This window comes from Centropristis striata, chromosome 8 (genome assembly GCF_030273125.1).
Source record: "Centropristis striata isolate RG_2023a ecotype Rhode Island chromosome 8, C.striata_1.0, whole genome shotgun sequence".
NCBI lineage: Eukaryota > Metazoa > Chordata > Actinopteri > Perciformes > Serranidae > Centropristis > Centropristis striata.
This window is the reverse complement of record NC_081524.1, coordinates 16,396,647-16,424,408: the sequence shown is the minus strand read 5'-3', so window position 1 is coordinate 16,424,408 and position 27,762 is coordinate 16,396,647. Positions and strand designations below refer to the sequence as shown.

At 35.5% G+C, this 27,762-nt stretch overlaps 1 protein-coding gene across 1 annotated transcript in view; it reads right to left on the bottom strand.

Moving 5' to 3' along the window:
- The window catches only part of tsnare1 (T-SNARE Domain Containing 1), a 231,775-nt gene that overhangs the window by 180,078 nt on the left and 23,935 nt on the right, over positions 1–27,762 (bottom strand). The gene's annotated exons all lie outside the window — the stretch shown is intronic.

Genomic DNA, 27,762 nt, shown 5'->3' with positions numbered 1-27,762 from the left:
TGTTAATGCAGGTTTCCTCAGGCCCCTGCCAAGCAAATAAATCACTTCTTACCAACAACATCATGCAAAACAATTATGTTTTGGCTGGTCGGAAATGTATAAGAGCACAAGTCAGATTTGCGGGTGCAAGTGAAGAGAGGAGGAAAAGATGTAAAATCTATGAAGAAAAAAGAATAATCAGAAAAACATATATCAGAAAAGTGCAAGGCGAGTGGAGTTGAGTCCATAATATCTAGCATAACGTTGTGTTCAGAACATGTGGATGAAGGCATTCTGTGCAGCCTCTTCCTTTGTTGTAGCTAAGGTACACAACAACTTCTGGGCTTTTTTTCTTGCTGAATGTGTGTGTATGGTTGCCAACCTCAACTCGTAGAAATACAGCATTACACTTTTCATTTCATTTCATTGTGATTCTTGAGATCCTATCATAAAGATACTCAATGCAGTGACAGTATATTCAAAGCCTAGTACCTAAGAGTTTAAGAGACTTTTACCACATTTCAAGATGTAGCTCACATCAAAGTACTTTTGCTGTCAGCATTACTGGATAAACACTGGATATCTTGCATCATTGGCAACACTTATTGTGTGGCTTGAGAGTACAAGTGACACAATTGGTGAATATCATCCGTCTATGTCCGTCTCTATGTTGTAGCCAATTTATTCATTGACATTTTACAGATCAATTTGAATCTGATTTCAGAAATCTGACTGCTGGAGACATGGAGAGGCATGCAGGTGGTTGAAACATTAGGTATTTGATTGTACACCATGATTAATAATGATGACTATTAAAAGAAAAGCATAATAAATAAGTTACTCTGAATCTTGTATGAGACACAATAAGAGGAAGTGTGACAGCACCAACAAATGAACAAAGAGATTGATAGTATGCATTTCTGTTGTGGTTTGATGAATGAGGAGAACGAGCGCAGAGGGGATTGTTCAATTCAGATTTAATCCACACAACGTCGGATTCAGTTCTGGCTTCAGAATGAATGAAATGGTTAGAGGCTGAAATTTCTGATATACTTGTGGTGGCATGGCGGTAGTTATCCTGGTACATTGAAGGTTGTTTAACTTTGTGCTGACATGGTAATATTGTCAACCACCCGGTTTTAAAGGTTGCATAATCACCGTGGTGAAGGAGGACTTTGACAACTTTTACAGGAACCCGACTGCCTTCAGTGGGTCTGTCTAGATACAGAAACTCTGCTCAGATGGCAGCTTAATTAGCAGACGAGCAACACAACTATATCTGGAGTACAAACTTCTCAAATGCTGCAAGGTCTCTACACCGCTTGGCTTCCTCTAGGTACAGGTGATTGGCCAACACTTGGTATTTAAACAGCTCGCTCACATCACTTGGTAGGAGGTTCTCCAAACTTGGGTCACCACTTGAGAAGTTGGGGATTGTTGGGCATGGCCCATGGTCACTTGGCTCAGAGATGAGGGGACTCTTGCCCTGAGGCAATGACTGGGAGGCTGGGATGCTGCACTGGGGGAGCTCAGATATACAGTTGACAAGAATATCTTAAACATGAATCCCATCAGACATCAGGGTACTACAAAAGAATGCAAGGAAAGTCCAACCACTCTGATGGAATTTACACAATGTTTGGACCCATACCAGGATGTGTTCTATGAACTGTAAAGTTGTTCAAAATAGTTGTAGGATTACTAGTGCAGTAATACTTTTTTTTTCAACTCTAAAGCACTGAAACTTGATGTTAACATTGAATACTTCTATCTGATACAAACAAATAAATGTACAGATTACAAGCAGATGGATCAGGATTGATTGACAGCTTCATTCCCTCCAGTGTGTGGTGATGTGGTCAAAATGGCCGATTCAAAGCCTGATAACTTTATCAAGTGGCTGAGTTTAACATGAACAAAGCCAGCAGATGTCTCACTATATTAATTAAACTTAACTAACCTAACTACATAACAGGTTATGTTCTGTTTATGAGAAGGACACTAACTTTATACTGCATTGGCTCTGCTCAGCTAATATTAACCATGATGATGTACTGTACATGGATAATAGTCGGCCTATACAGAGATATAGGGGTATGTGGTGAATTGTTATTCAATGCGAAATGTATTTATGCTGTGATATTAAGCTTTCATAGGATGACTGTATATTTTACCATTACTCCCCCTACTAAAATGTTAAATTACCAATTTTGTCATTTGTCATATTCATTCCCTTTAGTGATAATGAAGCTTCCTTAGTTAAATGTTGTGTTTAGACGTAATACATCAGGCTACATCTCTCAGTGTTCCAGTTTTTGTCTCCTGGATCCCTTCTAGACATCACCCTTCTTCATTTACAGACCAGCCCTGCTTTTTCAGGGAAAGCAACATGTATTATTAATATCCTGTTAGATCATTGACTTTAACCTGGATTGATTGGAGGGTATTATGTGAATATAATGGTGTCATGTTGAGTCAACCAGTGTATTAAACTATCTTATTTCCAACTCCAAAATCACAGTGCTGGCTGCCTTATTGTTTGCTGCGTTGGAACCAATTGTATAGCATTAAAGTTCCAGAAAGGATGGTTCACACTCAAAAAGAAGTCTTCAAAGTAATTTTATTTTCATTTTACACTGCACTTTATAAAAAAGACTATCCTTTGCATGATTAGACCAGCAGGGTGCAGGGCCACCAAATCCATGCAAAGACTGCTGCAATATGTAAGCTAAATAACAGACATCATTTGTATTTGACAGACAATTGTAGAAATATTGAGTTATTCCTATCAGCTGTCAATCATAAGTCCAACTTGCATGTGGCTCCTGGTTTTTGGGATGTAGGGATTAAATGTGGCTCTAGTCTTTAGTCTAGCCACATCTCAGGCTAAGTGATAACTTATATTCATTGCAAAAAGACATGTATGATTTTTTTCTTGTCTGAAGATTTTGAAATTAAAGAATTTATTGATTTCTAATGCTACTTTTTGGTATTTCTATTCGATGCCTGACTCATGCCACAATACTGTTATGTTTCTGAGTTAAAATATCTTGATTTGGTGTGTTATTTTATTTTTTTAACAATATTTATATATGTGATAGGCAAGGTTATAATTGTTTTGGATTTTAGGTTAGTTTTAATGAGTTTTTAGAGTGAGTTTGCTATTTTTAAATAGTTTTTGTTTTTTGGAAATGCTTATTTTTTGTTTGGCTTTTATTATTTTGTGTTAGTTGTGTTAGTGTTAGTTTTTTTAATGGGGTATTTGTTGGGTGCCAGATTCAATAAGGTCACAATAAATGTTTCCTTTATTTCCTTTGTCTGATCCATCTCAGCCCCAATAAGTTTACTAAGTCATAAAACCAGATGGATGAAATAGATTTCATATCAACCAAAAAGGTTTATGAAAAAAGTTGACATATACGAAAACGAAATACATTTTTTACTATAATTTTAGTTAGTTTTAGTTAACTTTGTAACCACAAAATACAGTTTCAGTTAGTTCTTGTTTTTTTAAAAACTAATTTTTATTTTTATTTCAGTTAACGGAAATGTTTTTTCAATTCTAGTGTTTGTTATTTCGTTAGTTTTCGTTAACTATAATAACCTTGTGATAGGTTGTGATATGAACACATGAATATTTCTCTAGGTCAAGGTCACGTTTATTTAAAGAGCACTTCATATACAACCAAGGTTGACCAAAGTGCTTTACATAACTGCACCACAACAAAAAATCCAATGCAATGATACATAATTGAATAACAATAAACTCACAAAATAAAAATAAAAGACAATGTAATCTAATAATATATGAGATGAGTTGTACAATAGAGCACACAGAAACAACTTTCTTCTCACGCAGGTTCAAAAGCCTTGGAGAAAAAATGAGTCTTGAGAGAAGATTTAAAATTGTCCAAAGTCATTAACGAGCGGATATGCAGCGGTAAACTGTTCCACAGCTTCGGGGAGACACTGCAAAAGATCGATGGCCTTTTGTTTTTAGCATTTAGGCTCATCCAGGTAGGACTCATTTGCAGACCTCAGAACTCTGGTCAGTCTGTGAACCTGTATCAGTTCAGCCAAATACGCTGGAGCCAATCAGTTTAAAATTTTAAAAACAAACATCAGGATTTTAAAATCTGACAGGAAGCCAGTGTAGAGGCCAGAACTGGGGAGATGTGTTCCCGTTTCTTTGTGCCTGTTCAAAGACGCGCTGCAGCATTCTGTACCAGTTGTAGGCGTCGCAATGAGCGCTGGTCTAAACCTACATACAGCTAGCCCCCTTTCTCTTTTGCTCCATCTGTCCTATCTGCTCTCCCCTTACCTGACTCCTGACTCCTTCACACTTCAGTCTAGATTCTCTGCCATGGACTCTCTCCTCTCTAATGTGTCCTCCTCTCTGTCCTCTCACCTCTCGGCAGGCTCCGCCCTCTCCAGCTCAGCCGTTGTCTGACTCAGTGTGTACTGACAGAACCACCCTAAGGGGAGTGGAAGGAAAATGGCATAAGTCTAAACTCTCCGAGGACCTACTTGCATCAATCTCTTCTCTCCTCTTTCTCTGCATCCTTATCTGCAGCTAAAAGCTCTTTCTTTCAATCTAAAATTGAATCTTCCTCATCCAACCCTCCAAAAGTCTTTTCTATCTTCTCTACCCTCCTTGATTCCCCCACTCCCCCATCTCCCTCCTCTCTTCTACCGGGCAACTTTTTAACTACTTTGTAAAAAACATAGATGACATGCAGTCCTCATTTCCCCATCCATCTGCTGACACTCTGTCCACCTCTTTATCTCCTACTCTTACTTCTTTTACAGGCCTTTCTCCCAATAAGGTAATAACCCTGGTTACCCCCCATTCAATCACATACCCTCTTGGTTCCATCCACTCACACCTTCTTCAGGTCCTGACCTCCCTCATTTCCTCACCCACCTCATCAACAGCTCTTAGCAGCTTAAGTGAACCCTTTTTAAAGAAACCCACACTTAATCCCTCTGATGTAAAGAACTGAACATGCTTTCTTCACTAAACTTTCTGCATATCTTTGTGACCCCCACCAGTCTTTTTTCAAGCAGGGCACTCGACCTAAAGTCATCTGATGACATGGTGAACTACCAGATGCTCCTCTTCATCCTCGCTGAACTCTTCCTCTTCACATCCTCCTTTAGACCACACAGGGTCACCTGAAGAGGATCTGTGTCTGAACCTTTACTACCTGGGTCTTCTGTTCTGTGCCCCCTCCTTTAATCTCTCTACACCAAGTCACTTAGTTCAGTTATTCACTCACATGGCTTTTACTACCCCATCACAAGTGGTCACAGATGATGCATGTGATTGTACATACTCATTCTAAGTGTGAAAGATGTTGTTAGAGCTCCACCAGGCAGGTCCATGACTGCTACCATGGTATGCAACAATGCAGATGTATGGGCTGCGTTGTGTTTTAAAGTGTTTTAGAGTCAGCAGCATGCTGATATGTTGGTGTGTTTATTTGACCGTCTGAAGCTTTAGAGGCTCAGAACTCTTTCCTGCATGTCTCTGCTTTGTCTCCCCTTTCATTTTGTAACTCTCCACTATCAATAAAACCATAAAATGCCCCAAAACAAACAAAAAAAAAATTAAAGAATGTGTCAATGCAAAGTGTGGGTGTTTGTTTTTATGCTTTAGAATGTAACCGCCGTGAAACTATTAAGAGTATAATGTTTTCCTCCTCTGATTTATGGCTTTTTTCACACTAACACTGCTCGCTTTCTTCATTTGCTCCCCCACTGCTCCTCTTCTCTTCCTCTTCCTCTCCCTCCCTCCTCCTCTCCCTCCCTCTCTGGCTGTTCAGACCAACTTTGAGTTCTCTATGTTTACATAAAGCAACCAACAATTACAAACTATACATTTAATGTATTCATATATTTGGATTAATTCCCTACAAACATTTTGACTGTTGATAATTTTATCATTATAAAATAAAAGAAATGATTAATATATCATTTTGGACTAGCCATGTTCTCCTCTACTGCCACTCTTTAGCACCCTATGGCTACCGGAGGCTGCTTGAATCTAATCTATCATGCTATTATTTCCTCAGGCCCATCCTACATCCAGGATATGAAACCATAAACTGTAGCCCATCCCTATATGATCTGCTGCCAATCAACCTGCTGCCCTCAGAAACACTGGGCCCAGCTACTGGTGAACACACCATGACTATTGGCTGCTTCACAATGGTTCAATTAACTTCATCAGGACTGAAACTCATCTTTTCAACTGATTTGTTAATCCCGAATCATATTATTTGTGCTCTTACTTTGAAATAAAGGCATTAGCCTGAATCCATTCTGAGCACGCACAGATGGAGGTCTCTGCAAACATGCTGCTCATGTTTTGTGTAGACATGCACTACGACTACAAGGGCCTACAGTTTCAGTAACTGTAAAGGGTGGAGGTTGACTAGGAAATAATTATATTATTATGATAAATATATTAAGAATAATACCACAGTCAAAAAAAACTGTTTTTACGTTAAATAAAACAGCAGCTGTGGTTGCCACAACTTTACTGTGATAAATACGGTGCAACTTTTTGTAATATTACGGTAAAAATATATTAGCACTGTTGATTTCACGTTTAAGATTGCCATTTTATTCCATATTTTACCATAAAAAATAAAGTTTTTTTCCATCAAAAGAAACACTGTTCTGCCATATGATTGATATGAAATTACTTTATAAATGCTGCATAAATTAAATAATTTACCATTAAATATTACAGTATATTTCTGTAAGAGATGGTGTTTAGTACATTTAACAGTGAGAAAAAGTATTTTTACCAAAAATAAATGCAAAAATTACAGTGATGGCTTATATATATATATATATATATATATATATATATATATATATATATATATATATATATATATATATATATATATATATATATATATATATATATATATATATATATATATATATATATATAATTAATATATATATATATATATTATATTATATATATATATTGGCTGATATATACATTGACAGTGTTTCATTGTAACTGAAACTGAATTAACTCATTTATCATTTTACTGTCTTTTACTGTCACGGTTTAGCAGTTTTTCACCGTAAAATCTACAGACATTTTTTACATGTTTCAACAGACGGTTGGCTCTGATGACATCACCAGGGGTGATACCATCACATGCATGAGTAAGGGCATAGCAATATATCTCATTTTATTTTTTATTTGTTTCATTGCCCCTAATGACCTTAATATTCATATAAGACTCTACTGTCTATATTATCTGTGTGAGTGAACTGTTATGTACTGAGTGAATGTCAGTTGAAGAAAGGACTCTGAACTGTTGAAGACATCAAGCACGCTGCAGCTAAAGTAACTAGTGGATATTTTGAAGTGAGTCTCATTAGGATGTAAACCCAAAACCCACTTACATGAGGAGAGGCGAGAAGGATGCAGAACACTCATGTGAATCAGCTGAAAAGGTCAAATGATGTGAACATGTGTTTCACCCGCGGCAGAGACACACAGATGAAACCCTCCCAGCGCTCAGCATCTCTATCAAAGGTCAGTAGATGATACTGGTCAAGTGGCCAAGCTCTTCCTCACCGTGAAAGACAAGCATTCAGACAAGCAGCACAATGAGATTACACTCCAGAGTCCCTGTGCTGCCCATTGTTGTGCTGAGGCCTATAGGACTGGCATTATGGGTCCAAAGCAGGACAGAGACTCAGTGTTCAGCCATTACTGGGAGACAGATTCACTGGGCCACAAGAACCTTTAATCCCATTACATTTTATAGAGAAGGGACATTAATTGCTTTTGGCAGTCCATAAACAATCTTCACTGCTTAAATTCAGGTCCAGTAACCTCACGTCCCTCTGAAATGTGACATCACTGTCTCTATATGCTAGATGCACACCCATCAATGCACATACACACACATTAGATAACCTAACCCTTCACTACAGGACACAATTATTAATTCCCTTGGTTGTTCACTTGGTTGGTCATTTTGTGTCTTTTCTGGTTATTTTGTTTCTTTTTTGGGTCATTTTGCATCTTTTTTTAGTCATTTTGTGTCATTTTGTGTCTTTTTTGGTCATTTTGTGTCTTTTTGTACCTTTTTTTGGTTATTTTGTTTCTTTTTGGGTCATTTTGTGTCTTTTTCTAGTCATTTTGTGTCTTTTTGTGTCTTTTTTTAAGTCTTTTTGTGCCTTATTTTAGTCATTTAGTGTATTTTTTGGTAATTTTGTGTTTTTTTTGTCCTTTAGTCCAACATAAAATGTCAAGTATGCCCAGTAACCTCACGTCCCTCTGAAATGTGACATCACTGTCTCTATATGCTAGATGCACACCCATCAATGCACATACACACACATTGGATAACCTAACCCTTCACTACAGGACAGGATTATAAATCCCTTGGTTGTTCACTTGGTTGGTCATTTTGTGTCTTTTTTAGTCATTTTGTGTCTTTGGAAGTTATTTTGTTTCTTTTTTGGGTCATTTTGTGTCTTTTTTTAAGTCTTTTTATGCCTTATTTTTAGTCATTTTGTGTATTTTTTGGTAATTTTGTGTTAATATTAAGGTCATCAGGGGCAATGAAATATTAAAAAAATAAAATAAAATGAGCTATATTGCAATGCCCTTTTATTCTAATGTGATTTTATTTTATTTGTGTCTTGTGTGTTTAGCGTAACAATTTTGGTCATTTTGTGTCTTTTTTGGTAATTTTGTGTCTTTGGAAGTTATTTTGTGTCTTTTTTGTGTCTTTTTGTACCTTTTTTGGTTATTTTGATTCTTTTTTGGGTCATTTTGTGTCTTTTTTTAGTCATTTTGTGTCTTTTTTTAAGTCTTTTTGTGCCTTATTTTTAGTCATTTTGTGTATTTTTTGGTAATTTTGTGTTTTTTTTAGTCCTTTTGTCCAACATAAAATGTCAAGCCCAGTAACCTCACGTCCCTCTGAAATGTGACATCACTGTCTCTATATGCTAGATGCACACCCATGAATGCACCTACACACACATTGGATACACACAGGACACAATTATACATTCCCTTGGTTGTTCACTTAGTTACTCTGACTAAGTGACTCCCTCTTATATGAATATTAAGGTCATTAGGGGCAATGAAACATTAATACAAAAATAAATTAAAATGAGGTATATTGCTATGCCCTTCCTCATGCATGTGATGGTATCATCCTGGTGATGTCATCAGAGCCTTCCTTCTCTGAATCACAACCATCTGTTGAAACATGTTAAAGAAACGTCTGTAGATTTTACGGTGAAAAACTGCTAAACCATGACAGTAAAAGACGTAAAATGATAAATGAGTTAATTCAGTTTCAGTAACAATGAAACACCGTTAATGTATAAATCAGACAAAACAGTATTTTTAACATTAAAGAAAAAAAAAAATCATTACTCCACTGTAAAATACTCTGGCACTGTGTTTGTAGCAAAAATATACTGTAATATATATACAAGCCATCATTTTTGCATTTATTTTTAGTAAAAATACTTTTTCTCCTCACTGTTAAATGTACCAAACACCATATCTCTAACAGAAATATACTGTAATATTTAATGGTAAAATATTTAATTCATGCAGCATTTATAAAGTATTTTCTTGTCAATTATATGGCAGAACAGCGTTTCTTTTGATGGAAAAACATTTTATTTTTTTACAATAAAATATGGAATAAAATGGCAATCTTAAACAGGAAATCACAGTGTTTATATAATTTTACTGTAATATTAGAAAAAGTTGCACCGTATTTGTTACAGTAAAGTTCTGGCAACCACAGCTGCTGGTTTTTATTGTAAAAACATTTTTTTTTTACAGTGTACAGTTGGAATGAACTGTCACACAAGAGACAATACCAATTCAACATGAAGAGATTCTGCTCGTTTCATTCTTTAGGTGCATATTAATATAAGCTGGACATAAATACTTTTAATAGCTGCACCCAACTACAGCAGGCCAAACAGAGAGGGATCATTATCAGTAATTATATTTATATTTAATGATGTCAGTGTCATTCCTACATTAATGAACAGACAAAAACAAATCTTCTGTTGCAAGCCAAGAGAATCAAACTTTCAGCATTCTTTGCACAAGGGAAACTGCTCTTCTTTAAACTGTATTGATGACTTGACAAATCAGATTCAATTAACTTCATCTATTTCATCTGTCATGTTTTTCTTTCGGCCAAATGCTGAGTTTCATGCAATTTATGTCAGGGCTCCAAGGGCAGCTCAAAGTGTTGATATCTTAAAGTTAGACATAAAACCTACCTCTTAACTAATTAATTTTTATTCAGTTGTTAATGATTAATTAAGAGATACAAGCCCTGTCCAGGGTTACTTATGCCTTTCTTTGTGCCCCGATAATGAACTGTTCAATTAGCAGAAGTGGAGTTGGACTAACTTGTGCCATGCACTTAACACCATGTGACCCTTTAACTCTTAACTCATGTGACTCTGCTTCGGCTATTTCCTCCATGTTTGAATCCTTTTCATCCTGCCTGGATACAACACTTAAAAATGCCATGTTGGTATTTATTTTCACCTATATGACCTGATAATAATAACTGATTGTTTATTCTGACTTACTGGATCAACATTTAGAACCAAAAAGAAACAAAGAAAAACCAACATAAATGTGATCTTGTGATTGTGTGTGATCCTGTCATCAACTCTGGTTTTATTCTAGTGGGACTCTATTTGATTTGTCTTGTTTAGCGTAAAAATTTCGGTCATTTTGTGTGTTTTTTTAGTCATTTTGTGTCTTTTTTGGTCATATTGTGTTTTCTGTTGTGTCTTTTTTTTGTCATTTTGTGTCTTTTTTTGGGTCATTTTTTGTATTTTTTGGTCATTTTGTTATTTTTTATGACTTTTTTGTGTCTTTTTTGTCTTCTTTGGTCATTTTGTGTCAATTGTTGTATCTTTTTTTAGTCATTTTGTGTCTTTTTTTTGGTCATTTTGTGTCTTTTTTAGTCCTTTAGTCCAACATAAAATGTGATTTTTTGTTTTACTTTCAAAACACTATCATGCTCAATAAAGAATTGTAAATGTGTCAAATGTGACCAAAGGTGTCAAATCTACCATATAAGAGGGTTCCATCCAGTTCTATCATTTGATACTAAATCTATTTGAGCTTGTCTCCAGTTTTACTTGGTATATCATCATCAAACTGAAACTGGCCTCATGGAGTTTACAGCCAGAACTTTAGAGGTAAATGTACAGTAGGGCTCCATGCTGCTTTGTTTTCTAGTCTGGATGAGATGAAGCTGATGATGATGATGCTTTGGAGCTTTTGGAGACTCCAGAGGGTTAAACTGGACTCCCTGTCTTGTTTATCAGGAATAAAAAATAAGCATTATAATATAATGGTGTCAGTAAAAGAAATACCACCTTTATTGTGCTGTTGAAGTAAATAATAGAGTTTCCTAAAGAGCAGCATAAATGTGTAGAAAGCTGCCGTGTGGTTTCAGCTCTTGGACCTGCTGGTTGGTCTCAAACTGCTCTGACAGCCGTGATCTGTGACTGCTGAGCACCTGAACGCCTCACGAGCCACAAAGCTGGTGTGTTTCTGTGACAACCAGGACAGTCAGCTATTATGTCATTATGTGCTGCCTATTACATCCATCAGAAACATGCTTTGGTTTGGTTTGTTGGATTTTTTTCTGTTTCTCATCAGGATTTTACATCAGAATATTTTATGTTATAAGAATGTTGCACACAGAAAACATTGCCCATGAAGTGCTATGGAGACAGTCTCACTTGTTGAGAAAAGGCCCTTCCACTAGTGTGACCCTGCAGGACACAGAAGGATAGTGAACACAGCCTGGCAGGGAGAGGGACTGGATCCACAGCTCTCTCCTCCCCCACTGGGTTTATTCAGTCCCCCACTCCTTTCACAGCTGTCATTATCAGCAACATGAGGCTTAGCTGAGCCAGAGAAGGCAACTGAGCAGAAATAAGCCCACACCCTGGACACAAATGCTGCATTTATCACAAACAACCAAGGGCCAACCTGTGGTGGACTGGTAGAGGTGTGTGTGTCTGTGTGTGTGATGGGTAGACTGGGACGTGAATTTTCAGGCTGATTTCATTATTTCTATGCAGAAGTGACCATTAACCCATTGAAGCCTGGAAAGCAGATATGTCGTTTTGTAGTATTTGTATAAGCTCTCAAATACCTTTGTGAATTTCGTTTCTATCTGCTACAGAGGTTGAAAAATCTATTATTTAGTAGAAGAGTTGACACTTTTTTTTCCAGAATTTTTCCAGAATTTCCAGAAAATTAGAGGCTTATTTTAAAATCGCCCAGCGATTTTTCAGGCCTCAATGGGTTAACCCTTTGATGTCCAATATATAAACACCTTCTAATGCACAACATCGGTCTAAAATGTCTTTTTTTATTACAACAGATCATTATATCCATTTTTCCTTTCATATTTTATGAAGAAAATTTGTTTTTGTATTACTACATCAAGTTTACACACATGGGTCTAAAATTACCTTGTGCATTAGAAGAGTAGTGATACAAAAAGTGATACACTGAATGAACAATGTGAGTATATGTGTAACTATGTTTGTCTTATTTTGAAGGTTTAACTTTAAAAGAGTTGTTAGAACCACCAGATTACATTGGAAAATCACATATTTTAACATTTGAAACTCATTAGAGCCACCAAATAATAGTTTACATTGGAAAAACATCAATTTAACAAAATATTTGTGTCTTCTTTGTCAGGTTTTAAATTAGTGATTGGTGAATTAACATATAAACACCTTCTAATGCACAACATGGGTCAAAAATGACATTGTGCAAAAGGGTTTTTATTAAAAAATTAGGACATATTATGATCAAAACCAAGTTATTTGAGGGGAACCTGCAATACTGAATGATGAAATTAATTTATTGCAAATATACAGAATATAAAAACTTAGTCGGGTCACTTTAGACCATGTTGTGCATCAAAGGGTTAATGTTGTTGTTACCCAATTCTTCTTCAACCAAATTCTCATCAAATTGAATGGAAGTATTAGGTATTTCCATTTGTTTAGATTGTGTTTGAAAGCCATTTAAATGATGAATTATCCTCATATCTGCTTCAGGAGATATTGGGCTTCAGCCATGAATTGTGCATATACAGAGATTTAACTTACTCTCTGTTCCAAGGTTATAATAGTTTTGGATTTTTCATTAGTTTTAGTTTTAATTTCATTGTGAATTTTTGTCTTCAAATTCAGTTAGTTTTAGTTAGTTTTTAGAGTGAGTTTTCTAGTTTTAGTTTAGTGTTTATTTTTGAAAATGCTTAGTTTTAGTTTGGTTTTTATTAGTTTTAGTGTTAGTTTTAGTTTTTTTGTAATGGGGCTATGTGTTGGTGCCTGATTCAAAGTGGTCATAATAAATGTTTCCTTTATTTCCTTTGGTTTATCATCTCAGCCCCAATAAGGTTATTAACTCTTACAGTTCTGGTGTTTTAATGTTGGTTGGAGTGTAACATCCCAGTCTCAGTAAACATATTAACATGTGTTCCTGCAGGTTCACTAACCAGCAGATATTTAGTTGGAGCTACATAAATACATTTCATATCAACCAACAAGGGTTATGCAGTGTTTCCCTACATGTATTCTGTTGCTGCTGCTGGATTTTCAGCGCTGCCACAAAAAAAATTTGATTTATAATCTCATGGTTAAATTGAAGACTTTCACTTACACAGTTAAAGCACAACATCCAGACAGATTGATGCGCTGGCGACACTTTTACCGTAATAACTAAACAGTTTGCACTATCGGGAAAATGCCAACGTTTTCTGAAAGCTGAGGAGTTTCTCTTTACAGCCAACATGGAGTCATTACGGGAATTTCACTCACACAAAGCAGGAAAACACACACTCAGCGCTGGAGAACTAGAAACACTGGATAATATATTAAAAACGTTGACAAAGATGAAAATGAAGGACATTTTCACTATAATTTTAGTTAGTTTTGTAACCACACAATACAGTTTCCGTTAGTTATCATTTATTTAAAAACTCTAGTTTTTATTTTTATTTCAGTTAACGCAAATGTTTTTTTCAATTCTAGTTTTCGTTATTTAGTTAGTTTTCGTTAACTATAATAACCTTGCATGTTACTATAGGATATCATTTTTCATACTAGATCACAATGAAATTGTTGAAATGACTCACTCACTCACATGTTTCCCCAAACAAGTAAAAAACATTTCACATTACTGACTTATTTCAGCAGCAATCAAGCGTAAACTGCATAGAAAAGTATACATTTTGTCCTCAGCAGAAACTTGAAGAACAAAAAAAAGCTTTCAGGTGTATTTGTAATTTGTTTTTGTCCTGTAAATCACGTACAAATTACAACGAGTTACAAAGTTGTTGACAACTTTTCCAGAAGATTTAAAGTATTAGCATCTTATGTGTTTCATTGTACCAAGAAAATGTATTACTTTCCTAATAATTTACAAGAGAAAAACAATCTCTTGAGAATATTTTGTTATATTTCACAAGGTTTCCGTCAGAGGAAGGAAAAATTATCAAGCATCAAGTGCAAACTGCATAGAAAAGTATACATTTTGTCCTCAGCAGAAACTTGAAGAAAAATACTTCTACGCTTTCAGGTGTATTTGTAATTTGTTTTTGTTCTATGAATCAGCTGCAAATTACACAGGCGTTACATTGTTGTTGACAACTTTTCCAGAAGATTTAAAGTATTAGCATCCTACTGGCAGCCTCTGGTGTCCATATGTTTCATTGTACCAAGAAAATGTATTACTTTCCCAATAATTTACAAGAGAAAAACAATCTCTTGAGAATATTTTGGTATATTTCACAAGGTTTCCTTCAGAGTAATGAAAAATGATGTCATAATTACAATGAAAAAATCCAAAACACAATGAGAAGCCGGGGCTAAGCGGGGACATCTGATCACTATTGTGAGTTTGTTATGCTGCATCTCAGTCTGGGGACACTGCAGCATAGAGAAACCTGTCCCAGGAGATCAGGGAGGCAGGAGGCTGTAGTACAGAAACTAAACAGCCACTTCATGAATGACAAAGACTCGTCGTAGGGAGGAGGGTCCAGTGTTTCCTGGGCTGAAGGAGATAAGAAAACAGGAAGCAACAAAGTTCCTTTCTTTAGCTTTTTAACAATCCGACAGCTTATGTCATGGCTGCCACTAAAATACTCCTGGGTCATTTCACTACATTAGCAATCTTCTATCCAGAAAGGACAATCTGACTGCAGCATATATCTATGAACCCTTTGATGCTCAACATATTGACCCTCTTCTAATGCACAACATGGTCAAAATGACCCTCATTCATTCCCTTCATGTTATTTAATAATTGCTGTGTGTTTCTGTGCTCTATCTTTTGATATCAACTTATTTTATGATTGAATATTCCAAGTATTCTTTAAGTATCTTGTTTTTGATAACAACAGATCATTATTTCCATTTTGCCTCTCATACTTTATGAAGAAAAAACGTTTTTGTATTTTTAGGGGAATATTACTAATAATTAGTATTTGTATTACTCTGGGGAAATTCTGAAAGGGCCACGGGGGCTACTGCCGGTGTGTGTACACTATGATGAGACTCTTCAGAGATTTCAAACTATGCCCTTTAACCTCAAAATGTGTGTGTGTGTGTGTGTAGCGAAAATCGCATAAAGTTACCTGTGTGTGTGTGTGTGTGTGTGTATGTGTGTGTGTGTTTGAACCATGTGTATGCATGTGTGAGTAGTGTGCGTGCTTATGCGCGTGTGTGTGTGTATCTGTAACTGTAAAGATCACATCAAAGATCAAAGGCAATCAGATCAAAGCAATCAACAGAATTAAATGACACCTGTTACAGCACAGTGACAGCAGAGGTGGACAGACTGGAATTTCTGGCCTCGAACAGAAAGCATTTTTGGCAAAACCATAATACCTATCATTGATCTGACTTCACTTTGAGCGTCCTGAGTTCTTCCTGAACGTCTACATATGGTTTTTTTAAAGAAAAATTAAAAAATAGCTTTGTTAGAGCGATCTAAAAAAACTGTTCCATCTTCCTTTTTTACGAAATCTTCCTGCGTTTTTAATATGGGAGCCAATGAGGCTGTTGGTGGTGTTGGTGGATCATCTGTGCGTCCTACGCCCAAACTATAACTCTGACAGCTTTACCAGAGGGTTGTGAGTGAAATTTTCCTACGTTTCTATGTATAAATAACTATGAACTATGAGGAAGAGAAGGTGGGCCTGTTGGAACTGAACTGGACAACATTCATCTGAGCATAACTGCACGTTGCTGCTAAATAACTGCACGTTGCTACTAAAGCAGCAGCAGTGTGATGCAGCAGATGACGGCTGGCCTTTGCAGTGTATGACAGTTGTATGAAACAAAGAAAAATATTGCCAGTGAATGCTTTTCACATGCTAATGTGCTTGTGGAACATTCATCATTCATGGTTCCAAGGCAATGAATTGTAATGACTTGAGTGAAATGTTGTGATCAAATGCAACTCAGGGTCTTTATTTACAAGTATTATTTATTTTTATTCTGAACATTAAGCAAAAACAAAACATGTATGTGTGAGGCTTCATATTAAAGGTCACATCTTCTTGTTTAGCACGTCACTCAAACGCAACCAGAACCCTGCAGCAAGTTGGTTTTAAGAGGTTAAATATATTGTGTTTATAGTTTTCAATTTATTATATGTCACAAAGGATTACACTGCAAATTATTTGTGTCTTACCAAGATAAAAAAAAAAAAACTTTAGATTTGAAGTGTTGGATAATTTATCTTGTTTTAAGAGTTATTTTCTTATTTTAAGCGTTCAACATGCTTATTTCTAGATTTAACCCTTAATAGGGCACTCATTGAAATACTTGCAAATTGCAACCCTACAGAATATTGGAGGATATTACATACAGACAGAATGTGTAAAAAAACATACGGACCCGGGGGAGGGGGGTAATAATTTGAGAAAAAAGTTTACTAGATTAAAGTGGCAAATCTACAAATGTGCAGATTTATGAGATTTAAAGTGGTGAATCTGAGAGAAAAAAAGTAGCTTTTTCTTCATTGTAGAAATCTTGTCAAGGTAAATTATCTGTCCATGCAGCAAGATCATTTCCCTCAGATTTACTGTTTTTATGTTGTTATTAGACTAAACACCTTTTTTGCAGTTTAGCACAGTAGTTCTCAACCTTTTTGAGTCGCACCCCGCAATTTAACATGCATGTTGTCCACGACCCCCGCTCACTGAACACAATCTCACACGCACAGTTCAGATCACCCAGAAAAGAAACTAAATGACCAAAAAAGACACAAAATGAACAAAATAACCAAAAAGACTCAAATTGACCAGTAAATTATCAAAAAAGACACAAAATGACCAAAAAAGACACAAAATGACCAAAAAAAAGACACAAAATGACTAAAAAAAAAAAGACACAAAATTACCAAAAAAGGAAACAAAATTACCAAAAAAGACACAAATTGACCAGAAAATTATCAAAAAAAGACATTAAATGACCATAAAAAAAGACTAAAACACATTAACACATGAACACATTAACACAGTGGAGACAGAGCTGACTTCCAAAAATCATCTCGCGACCCCAGTTGGGGTCCCGACCCCAAGGTTGAGAACAGCTGGTTTAGCAAATGATTCTATTCTGTTGCATTTACGTTTTAGACAACGTCCCAAAGTTTTTGGACTGAGGGTTTTACATGGAGCCCCCCCGGGAGGAGTCGTAACAAGTCCCTCTGGAGTAAATCCTCCTTCATGACAACTGATTCAGCTGCTTTAGTTCATCAGGCGGACCACTGGACCATTAGGCCCCTGATGTTTCCTCACAGTGTATGAGACAAACAAAAATATTCCAGTGAGTGCTTTTCACATGCATTTAATATTAATATTTAAAAGCTTTACAGATAAATTCATTTTTAAAAAATCCTCATTATGCTGATAAAAGATATAATTTTATCTGCATTATTGCTTTCTCAAACCATCATTTTGCTGTATTAAATAACCAAAAAATCTACATTCTGTGTTCCTCTCCAGTCCTAACAGTGGTTGTATATGCCTGTGTTTCAGACACATTGATGTGTGTCCACTCAAAGGCACAATGATATTCCTATAGCATTTACATTTGGATTTCTTTATTCATTTGTTGATGAAGTGAAGATGTGATTGACTCTGTAGCAGCTGCTCTGGTCTCAACATTAGAGAGGTATTCTCTATAGCAGCTGTTCTCAACCTTGGGGTCGGGACCCCAATTGGGTTGGCGAGATGATTTCTGGGGGTCGCCAATGGGGATGATTTCTGGGGGTCTTTTTTGTGTCATTATGTCTCTTTTTTTGGTCATTTTGTGTCTTTTTTTGGTCATTTTGTGTCTTCTTTTGTGTCATTATGTCTCTTTTTTTGGTGGATGTTAAATTGGGGTGCGCGACTCAAAAAGGTTGAGAACAGCTGCTCTATGATGATGCTGACTCCACTTCTGTATTTATTAATCCCACACTAAAGACCGAAGCACACAGTGATTGGTTGTTACTTTGGATTACATACATATACTTCCCATCATATGTCATATGTGTATTAATCATATGATATTATATATCATATTTATACAATATTCGGTAACACTTTACAATAACCAACAAAGTAATGTTTATAGATGGTTTATAGACTGATTATTAACCATTTACAAAGTGATATACATATTTATTCTTTAAATGTTTTAAACCAATGTCCTTAAAGGTATATGTATCATTTCAAATTAACATACTTAATATGGTGTTAAAATGTTAAAATGAGTGCAACTAAACTATTAATAAACTATTAATTATAATTAAATTGTTTGTTAATGGTAAATAGTCAAGTCAAGTCAAAGGTTTAATTTATAGACATTTAAAAACAACCTCAGTTGACCAAAGTGCTGTACAGATATTAAAATAGAATAAATCATACACAAATAGGTATAAATAAAAACAATGAAAACAATAAAATACTAAAAACTAAAAAAAAAAAAAAATAGTAATAAAAACTCAATCCAAAACAGAGTTAGAGATAAAAAAGACAAATAAAAGGGTAAAAAAAGTAAAAAAGAAAGCCAAGGATTCTTGCCTCGCTGGGACTGAACGCCAAGGAGAATTTAACTATAAACTGGCATTAATAAACCATTTATTTGTCATTTATAAATTATTTAGTTAGTTAAACATTAATAAATGATGTATTTACCATTCTCATTGACCTATATACTATTACCCTTTATAAATGATGGTCAGCTATAGCTGCCAGCCTGTCTGTCCCCTAACATGACAGCATCACTTACATTAGTTAGCGACACATTATAAAGGTAATTCTGGCTAATTGCCCATCTGTATCACAGCCGTATTGAATATGAAGTGAATAATGGCCTGCCACTGTGTTTAATATGTATCAGTGTGTGTCTGCACACACAAAGCTCAAGTGCTTGTCTGCTTATTCAAAAGGCGCTAGGCTGCACAATTAAATGAAAACGTGATAATAAAAGAATAACCTGGGGCTTATTTTTACTGTAGCACACTACAGTAGGTCAGTGAGACATGATGACCTTTGACACTGTGACGTTATTCTGTAAGAGGGCTGACCCTAATCAGCCCTGCTCCTCTACTCCAACCTGCTCATTCTCAAAGCAACACATCTCTGATAGACGCTAACACCTAATTATCTCACACACACACACACACACACACACACACACACATAATTCAATTGAGTCACTCTATCAGGTTAATGGATGTATAAATGTGTTCGATCTGATTCATTTACCAAGCCAGAAAATTTGTGTTGGATTTATTCCATATTCCACAGTGTGCTATTATGGTTCTCATTTATTTAACCCTAATGTTCTAATGTTTATTTGTAGCCCCGGGGATATCGGACAACTCCGTAATAAGTAGAGGAGCAAAACAGAAAATGCCAAGAAGTTTACATCTTGTCAACATGACAGAAAGCGACACTCAGAAATAAGAAATGCTGCCACTTAAAATAAATAGAAATCATATCATATCATATCATATCATATCATATAGCCAACAGGGCTGCACTTTAAGGCCCCTAATTACTTTATTATTATTATTATTATTATTATTATTATTATTATTATTATTATTATTATTGTTATTCATGGAGATACATTCACAAACAGATACATCTGTATTGGAGATCTGCTGTAAGGACATACAGGGTTAGAGTTAAGTGAACATAACTATAAGAGATAGAGAAGTATATATAAATTTATTTTTGTTAATGTATTAATTAGGGCCGGGACTTTAACGCGTTAATTAAGATTAATTAATTACACAAAAAATAGCACGTTAAAAAAATTTACGCATTTTAATGGCACTTATTTTTGCAGCGCGGAACGTTTCTCCCTGGATGAGTTTCAGGAGGACCGATTATACTGGAGCACCAACTAGCGTTGATGAGTTGAGACAACAACAAACCACAGTGATAGTAAAATTAACCCTTTTTTTTTTTTCAAAAACTAATTCCTGTTCAAAGACAATGCCTAGTTTTTGTACTGATCAGATCCTACTGATCCAAAATATCTCGAAGAAACTAACAACACATACCAAACAAAAGCTTGGCTCTCAGGAGGTCAAAGGTCACATCTTCTTGTTTCTGGAGTTGTTCTTGTTTAGCATGTCACTAAAACACAACCAGAACTATACCAGGTAAAAAAAAGAGACCCATTCTTTTCCATGTGCAGGCAAGTTGGTTTTAAGATATTAAATATATTGTCTTAACATAGTTTTCAATTTATGATATGTCACAAAGGATTAGCAAAAGATTCTATTCTGTTGCATTTACTGTTGCAACTTTTTTTCTTGTAGATTTGCCACTTTAATCTAGTAAATTTGCAACTTTTTTCTCTAAATATTACCCCCGTCCCCCGGGTTTGTATTTCTATATAGTCATAGTCAAGTTCTCCTTGTACAAGTTATTGAAGAATAACTCTTTTTTTGCAGATTTTTTTTCTAAATTTTTCATTTTTACATTGGAGGTCAAGGGCAGTAAAGTTAATATTATTATTATATTAGCTGGAAGAAATCCATGTGGTTCTATGAGCTCACAGAGAGACACGGGGACCTCATTCTGGATATCCACTGAAGTTATTAAATATAGTTCTTCATCCGATAAAGGGTTAATAATCTTCATTGTAGAAATCTTGTCAAGGTAAATTATCTGTCCATGCAGCAAGATCATTTCCCTCAGATTTACGGTTTTTATCTGGTTTTTAGACCTTTTTTGCAGTTTAGCACATGATTCTATTCTGTTGCATTTACTTTTTAGACAACGTCACAAAGTTTTTGGAGGTAGGGTTGTACATGGACCCCCCCCCCCCTCCTGGGAGGAGTGGTAACCAGTCCCTCTGGAGTAAATCCTCCTCCAGCATGACAACTGATTCAGCTGCTTTAATTCATTAATTCATCAGGCGGACCAGTGGACCATTAGGCCCCTTATGTACTTGACAAACGCTGTAGAGAATGTGGAACAAAATCCATTTACTAATGCCTTGTTAACAGTTACAGCTGCACACTTGGCAGATATTGTACAACACTTATTGAATGACCTACAGCTCATAGGCTATAAATGTGGACATTATGACGTATCAGAAGGCGACGAAGTTATCACCTTTTATTGACTTACTAACATTTATAACTGCAGACTTTGATTCATTAAAAAATATCTATTTCAATAATGGATTTCTAAAATGTATTAATGATTATAACCAGTTCAAAGGATTAATACCAAACTGATTTTCACAACCTGTTAATCCAAAATGTGCTACTAATAATAATATCTTCCACCTGATCTGATCAGTAAAAGGTTCATTAACCAATAAAAAGGCCAGTTGTTTCTAATGATAAACCCTTTACAGAGGATGCTTTGGTAGAACTGGTGCCAAGTTCTCTTTGGCATTGGTTATTTTAAAATTATTTTTATAATTGATAAATATATAATATAACAACATAATAGCTAACTCCTTGGCTAAGTATTTAGCTTAGCAAGCTACTTAACCAAGTAGTTAGCTATGTAATAATACAAAAACTGTTTTTCTTCATAAAGTATGAGAGGCAAAATGGAAATAATGATCTGTTATTTTCAAAAACAAGATACTTAAAGAATACTTGGAATATTCAATCATAAAATAAGTTGATGTCAAAAGATAGAGCACAGAAACACAGCAGCATTAAATAACATGAAGGGAATGAATGAGGGTCATTTTGACCATGTTGTGCATCAAAGGGTTCAGTATTGGTTGACTTTTATTTCACACAGGAGGCGAACCCTGCTCTCTGGGTGAAAGACCGCCATTTGTCAGACCCATCTACCACCCGATCTTGATTCTGTTGTCACTTTTAGAAGCCAACTGAAGACATTTTTATTTGTTCAGGCTTTTGATTAATTGTTTCGGGACTGCTATGGTTGTTTAAATTGCTGTTGTTTTGGTCTTTTAAAACTTGTATGTACATTTTTATGTTATGTGTATGATTTTTTGTGAAGCACTTTGTGACTTCTGTCTGTGAAAGGTGCTATATAAATAAAGTTTACTAACTTACTTACTTACTTACAATCTCCAACTAAATGTGTGAATCTGCCCGTTTGAACCCCACCTGGCTGTCAATCACTACGTCAGTGAGATGGCAGCAAACAGTGAAATACGACACAGAGCTCATGTTTCCTGTACATATTTTCTTTAGACACTTTATTTTTTATTGTATTTTATTGTATTTTTATATTTTATTGCTTGAAGTATGCCTAGGTTGTTCTTTTTATTTAATTGTGTTGTCATTGTCTCTGTGTGTAATGCTGCTGCTACACTGTAATTTCCCAGCTTGGGATAAATAAAGTATATCTATCTATCTATCTATCCATCCATCCATCCATCCATCCATACATCCATCCATCCATCCATCTATCTATATAACCTAAATAAACTTTTTTGATAGGACAGCAGGCTGAAATTTAGCCTTTGGGGTAAACATAGAATATTTGACAGGTTACTATTAAAAGTCACGCACATTTTAACAAAATGCTATTGAGAAAGTCAGCAAAGGAAACATGAATGCAACCTCCATCCACTACATTTATCCAGATACTATTAAAACTATTGCAGAAGATCCAGTCTATCAAGCTTTAATGAATGATATAATGAAACATTTGCAGTTAGAAAAAATCAAATTCACCCTGAGAGATAAGATAAATACCTTTTAAACAACATGGCAGCCATTTATGGACTATTATACTAAATATAATCCCATGAAAAATTAACAACTGTGAATTTTAGGACACTTGATATCCTCCAAGTTGTATTATTACTATTTAAATCTCTTTCTTTTATTTGTAAACCTGATTATTATTGTTTTGATATTTGATTTGACTCCACCTGGGTTTTATTTTTTCAATTGCTTTTATTTTTCTACTATCAGTCTGTTCTTTCGTGTTGATTTCAAGCATAAATTAACACGTATCTTCTTTATTTTTGTATGTGAATGAAATAAAAAAAAAATTTAAAAAAATTGGAGTGACATTTACTTAAAAAAAGCTAGGCAATTTTTTTTCACACAGAAAGAGTTTGTAATCTTTACTCAGGCTGTTTCTAAGTTATATATATTTCATATACAAGTACACTAGTAAACAGCAGATTCACTGATGTCCCTCAATTACACTTTACTTGGAAATATCAACTAATTAAGCCAATGAACTGGTTTAGTGAATATTACTATAACTGAGAACACATAATAACAAACAATCACTAAGTAACGCACTACACAAAAAACTGATATTTTAAAGTAAAAGCACTGAATTTGTATTTCTTTCTAGAATTGATATAGATGATTGAAATAATAATGAATTTTTTTCAGTGTTGTAAAAAGATAACAACATAACAATAATTTTACCCTCTCATTTGATTGCTCATTGTATATTTGTCATTACAAAATCACAAAATGGGCGTTTACTCACAAACTGTGAATCACAACACCAGTACACTGCAAAAAAGCCAACTTGTATTTTTTGGCCTAAAACAGTGATTTAAGTTGGTAAAACTTGGAAATATAAATTATTGACATTTAGGGCAATAATGTAAGTTAGCACAACAAAGGAAGCCAGTTGTCTGCTCAAAAACAAGTTGGTGAGTTGTTGTTACTTATATCTTTAAGTTGGGGTTCACAACAAGGGACAATAGTTCTGATAACTCTTATTTCTTTGTTGTGAAAAGAGGTCATTAGCGAAAGCTAGCGGCTAACTGATGCTAGCGGCTAACTGATGCTAGCAGCTAACTAATGCTAGCGCTAACCGATGCTATCGGCTAATTCATGCTAGCGGCACTGCTTGTTACAGCTACAAGAGTAGCCATTAGCGTATCAATGCTAACTCAAAATTGTGGTCGCAACATTAGCTGACATTTCATAGCAGCGTTACAATCGTGCCAATTCAGCACATTGCAGAAGTTAGCAGTAAGGATTAAAAGTTATTACAATGTAAAATTATAAGTTAGTACTTACAGTTGAGCAGACACAAAAACAAAACTTAAAATATTTAGTTTGATTGTCCAACTTAAAATTTTATCGAAGTTTGTTGCCTTGAAATTTTGAGTTCACCCAACTTTTCTTTTTTTGCAGTGTAGCGTTCAGCTGTGGCAGATTATGAATGAACAGTGTCCTACCTTAAATAACCTCGGTGCCATTGAATGTGACATTGATTCCAAAGCGAGATAGCCTCATATTATATATAAGATACATGTCTGCTTGTAATTTATGATCAAAGCAAATTATGTTTTGCTGATAATACAAAGAGAACCCCGTCCTTGCAGGTTTTATTGGAAGCTTTTTGATGTGCGTACTCAGAGATACAGATACAGCCACATGGCAGATTTGTATAACAGGATCAAACGGAAGGATGAAAGTCAAAAGGCAGTGTGTTTGGAGGCTCAGCCCTCTACAGTAACCTCTTCAGAGAAGAAAAGAAAGATAAACTCAAACCAGTGTCTTTCCCTCCAGTGGCTGAGTGGCTCTGCTTCATCTCCTCTCTTTATTGTCACCTCTTGAGCTGACACAGCCAAACTTAAGGATTGCTCATGTGTGTTTACTGAAGCCTCCTCCCGTCCCCAGCCTGATCTCAGGCCATTCCATCAGCACCGCTTCCCTTTGAAAACAACCTTCAGCCCGGGGAGGAGAGAGAAAAAACACCTCTGGGCAGTGAAATTGCCTTGTCACACAAAAAGGAGTCATTATTGAGATAAATCACCCCATTCTATTCCATAACTAAACTCTGCCTTCCTGTGGCACCTGCCATCCAGGATGAGCTATCACATGTACTCTGTGTCTGCCAGGAGGATTCTCTGCTGCCTCTGGTTGCTCTGCTTTGGCACTGCCACCTACACAAAAAAAATGCATTGAACAGGTAAGGCCAAAAGCTAAAAAAAAATGATTTTTAAAACAAGACAGTTAAATATGCTGCAGGTGCCACGACTCAAGCCAGCTGCTGACACTCAGTCTGGTGTCTGGATTCTTTCCTCTGCCATATACCAATAAACCATTATACTCTCCCAGTCGATTCCTCCTGCCTGCTGTTCCCCTAATATATATATATATATATTAGGGGAACAGCATATATATATATATAACAGCATATATATATATATATATATATATTAGGGCCGGGACTTTAACGCGTTAATTCAGATTAATTAATTACACAAAAATTAACGCATTAAAAGAATTGACGCATTTCAAACACACTTATTTTTCAGAGTGACCCTTCAATAAAGATGAATTTAATTAAAGTCTTGTACAAGAGGAGCATTTAAATCATGCAACACAGCGAGTAAGGTTGAATGAAAAGTAAACTTGGCACGAGCCGCCAAAAAGCCCCTTTTTCCTGATCAGCAGGTGGATCTCACACCTGACATCACATTACTGTTATCATTGATTGCTGGAAAAAACATACACTGCAAAAAAGGTGTTTAGTCTAAAAACAAGATAAAAACAGTAAATCTGAGGGAAATGATCTTGCTGCATGGACAGATAATTTACCTTGACAAGATTTATTAAATTAAGATTATAAAATCTAGAAATAAGCATGTTGAACACTTAAAATAAGAAATTAACTCTTAAAACCAGATAAATGATCTAACACTTCTAAATCTAAAGTTTTTTTTATCTTGGTAAGAACCAAATAATCATCAGGTCACTCTGCTTGGGCCAGTTCATCACTGCTGGCAGTTAATTTCTTATTTTAAGCGTACATGCTTATTTCTAGATTTAATAATCTTAATTTAACCCTTTATTGGGCAACAAACTATATTTCGTAACCTCAGGTAATATTTAGAGAAAAAAGTTGCAAATTTACTAGATTAAAGTGGGAAAAGCAACTTTTTTTCTCCCAGGTTCACCACTTTAAATCTCATAAATCTGAGCATTTTTTTCTCGTAGATTTGCCACTTTAATCTCTTAAACTTTTTTCTCAAAATATTATTTTCGTATGTTTTTCTACACACTCTGGCAGTATGTAATACCCTCCAATATTCTCTAGGGTTGAAATTTGGAAGTATTTCAATGAGTGCCCTATTAAGGGTTAAGAAATCTTGTCAAGGTAAATTATCTGTCCATGCAGCAAGATCATTTCCCTCAGAATTAGTGTTTTTATCTTGTTTTTAGACTAAACACCTTTTTTGCAGTGCATATGCACAAAAACAGTGCTTAAAATGTTTGTCACGTGACACATGTATGAAAAGTAAACTTTTCGCCTTTCTCCTGAGCAGCAGGTGGATCTCACACCTGACATCACATTACTGTTATCATTGATTGCTGCTTTTAACAAATATGCAGCTAATGTTGAGTCTGTTAAATGTCTCTGACACGTCACAGAACATCAATATGTTTCCTCCTTATTATAATTAATAACACGGCTTCTTAAGCTTCCAAAGCCAGCTAGCTGATGGTAGCACACAGTAATGATGAGGAGCAGCCTGACTCTGTCTTTATCTTCCTGCCCTGCAGGACACTTGTGTCATCACACAAACAAGATCTTGTGATCTCCAACAGCCCTTTTCCTTCTTCAATAGCTTGTGTGGATTGGCAGGGATAAAGTAAAGTGTTGAAGGGAGGTTCTGATGGAACACAAAGGATGTGTTATCTGTGTTTGTTCTCTGTCACAGCTTTGGCCTTAGGAAGGTAAACACTAGCAGCAGTCTGGCTCAATACATAAAGCTGTAAGGAGAGAGGTGAAACACTGCTCTCTGCTCTCGTTAGCTCACACATGTGGATGAGAGCTTCTGTGAACATTTCCACTGATGTTATTGACTGTAAATGGATTTGCCCTCAGGTGTTATTAACCCTTTAACCCTCCGGACTCTCCAAAAGCACCAACGCATGGCTTCTTCATCACATCCAGACGTAAAAACTAAGCAGACCAAAAAAAGACATAAAAAACACAAAATGACTAAAAAAACAACACAAAATGACCAAAAAACACACAAAATGAGAAGACAGAATACCCCCCAAAAAACCCAAAGAAGTCACAAAATGACAAAAAGAAGACACAAAATGACCAAGAAAAGGACACAAAGTAACTAAAAAAGACACAACAACAGACACAAAACTAGAAAATTTCCTCTTGGGAAATTCTGAAAGGGCTACTGCCGGTGTGTGTACACTATGATGAGATTCTTCAGAGATTTCAAACGATGCCCTTTGACCAGGGG